Below are 2,934 nucleotides of genomic sequence, written 5' to 3'. Positions count from 1 at the left end.
GGTACACACCTTTCCCACCTGGCCTCAGGAGGCCCTTCCCAGCAATGCTGCCACACTTGGGGTCAAGAAACTGAGGTTTAAAGAGATTTATTAACATGTTCAAGATCACACAAACTGTGTTATGATGGAAACAAGATTTGAACCCAGGTGGTTTTGATTCCAGAGCCCTTGATTGGACGTGAGTCCCTGGGAACAACCCACAGCCAGGACCGGCAGGAAGCCAGGGGTGGTGCTATGAGCAGGTGGCCCCGCCCTAGACGCCAGAGTTCCTGCCAAGCTGGGGACAATCGGCCATGGTCTACAGCCAGTTGGCCTTGGAGTCATGAGAGCGGCTTGTGCGGCAGGCAGGGCATGCAGTCTGCAGCGAGAGAGCGGGTTTCGAAAACCACCTTCATCAGCCTCTGCCCCGCAGGGTGGTTGTGGTCACACAGGGACGGCGATGGACACTCAGGAGAGACGAAAATGCTGTTTGGAGTCTCACAATAATGCTTATTGTTAGTCAGTTTGTGCCAAGGAAATGCTTTTGTGAGAACCAGCAATTGCCATAGACTTCCCAAAGGGAGAGAGTAAGAGAGCATCGAGGGTAATTCTAACTGGGCTCTTTTAGAGGCGTATTGGACTCAAATTCACCCTGGCAACTGGTTGTCAGAGGAAAATATTCTAGAGCAGGGATGGGCAAAATGCTACCTGCAGCCAAGCCAGCCCTCGCCTGCTTTTATACAAACCGTGAGCTGAGTGGGTTTCACATTTTTAAAGGGTTGTAAAAATAAAATAAAAAGGAAAGAAAAGCAAAACAAGAGGAAGACTGTGAGATGGAGACCCTGTCCCCACAAAGCCTAAAGTCTCCCCCCCGACCCTGAGCAGATGCACTCTGTCCACGTCTGCCTTGGAGCATGTTTCCCACGTGCGTCTACAGAAAGGGCGTCAACAGTAAGCCAGTGGGTTGGGAAATGCTGGGCTAAGCAACGTGAGACAGAGAACTGTGCTGTTCCCACAGGGCCCCAAACGGCCCTAAACTCCCCAAATCTATTTGATCTCAGAGCTCCTTCTGCATGGATCACCTTAAGGACACATGGCCCAAGAGTGTCCTGTGAGAAATGCTGATGTAAGAATTTTAATACCCAGGCATATCTCCCACTTGAAATCTAAAAGAGGAAAGGACAGGCAGAAGTCACAACTTATAGGAAGTCAGCTTTTGAAGATACCAGTGCTGGTGTGTTTGCTGCAAGGAGGGGACAGAGACAACCTGAGATGTCCCCAACGGAGCCTCATTTCCTCTGGAATGGTTAATGTTTGTAACTTTGCGTGGTGGTGGCAAAACGAAGATGGGAAGATTGTATCACTCCTGGCAAGGGCCCAGAGCGTGTTCTAGAAGGACAGGTGGTTGGTCGCCTGCCCTCACCATCAGGCCCTGGGTTCACCCCAGAGACATGACGTTTGTGCAGAAGGAATTCTTAATAGACTAGAGCATTAGTCAAGCCAAGCTGAGCTGTTTGTTGAGCTTGGAGTCCGCCAAGAGGCCTTGATGAATTCTTTCGTGAGGAGTACTTGAGAGGCCCGACCCAGCCAAGGTAGACGAGGTCCAGCCAGGACCAGGCCGGGTCATCAGAGGGCTCGCCCTGCCTGCAGTCTGTGAGTCCCGACACCGAGGGCACTTTCAGGTGCCAGCGTCGTGCTGAGTGCTGGTAGACACACACACAATGGAGAAATTCTCTTGCCCTCGAGAAACTCCTTGTCGATTCATAAAACCTAGAAATACTTATTAGGCGCCGACTGTGTGCCATGCAGGAAAACACACTCCATCGGACCCTGGCTTTTAGGGAGCCCATGGTCTAGCAGAAAAGATGGCATCAAGCGAGTAACTATGGTACAGGTCAGCTGCGTCCTGGGACCCGAGTGCTGAGCAAAACAGACACAGTCCCACCCTCTTGGAAGTCACAGATCCATGGAGAAGACAGAATTGTACGTTGAAAGTCGCAGTGCAGTGTGGCATTTCTAAGATGGATAACAAGGTTGCTATGAGCTCCCACGAGCCACAACACTCATTTCGCATGGTGTGGTGAGGAGAACAGCCTATTAAAAGGAGAATACAGGCGTCAGAAGGCAGAAGAGGGGGTCTTCCTAGCGGAGGGAATATCATGATTGGACAGGAAGCTATGAAAATGCACATGTGGTAGACAGAGGGCAGGGGGTCCAGGACAACCGCGGCACAAAACGATGGGACGGGAGGGGAACTGCAGGCCCACCCAAGGGGTTTGTTCTTGCGCTGCGTGTGTTGGGGAATTTCAAGATTTAAAATATGGGAGGGACACCGCTGCTGCTGAAGTCAAGTTTAGTATGTGTGTTTCCTGCGGATTTTCCAGAGGGGCTGGAAGCTTTAGACCAGCGACCTGTGGGGAGATGGTTCCTCAGGAAAGGGCCTGAGGAAGTTACTCGCAGGAAAGCGTCAGGCCTTGGGCGATTTTGTGATGAGCTCTTTGAGAGGAAGGCAAAGGCACCATCGAAACCACGGCCCGTGCTGCCGGGTCCTCCTGCGTGACAGAAAAATTTCAGAATTCAATTGGTTTACTTCTTATCAGAAGTATAATCATGAAGTCGGCTGCTCTCTCAAAAATTAAGAACGCGCTGTTATAAAATGACACAGATAAGAGCTTGCTGATACAGCTGTAATTCGATTCTTACAGGGTGGGCTGAGTCATGCGTGGTCTGTGGCCAGCAGCCTCAATCTTTCCATCAGGAAGCACATGGTGGGGTTTCATGGACGCTGTTGCCTCTTTTCAAAGCGCCATCTCACACACATTTGTCTCTTTTAAGAGTAGAAATTTGAATGAGTTTTACTTACGTGTTTTGCAGGAGGCTTTTAGTTGAGTGGGGCGTGCGTGAGTGTCCAGGAAAGAATGTGGCTTTGGCCGCCGCTCCAAGTTCCAGGTCTGG

This window comes from Rhinolophus sinicus, linkage group LG05 (genome assembly GCF_036562045.2).
Source record: "Rhinolophus sinicus isolate RSC01 linkage group LG05, ASM3656204v1, whole genome shotgun sequence".
Taxonomy (NCBI): Eukaryota; Metazoa; Chordata; class Mammalia; order Chiroptera; family Rhinolophidae; genus Rhinolophus; species Rhinolophus sinicus.
This window is presented reverse-complemented; position numbering follows the sequence as displayed.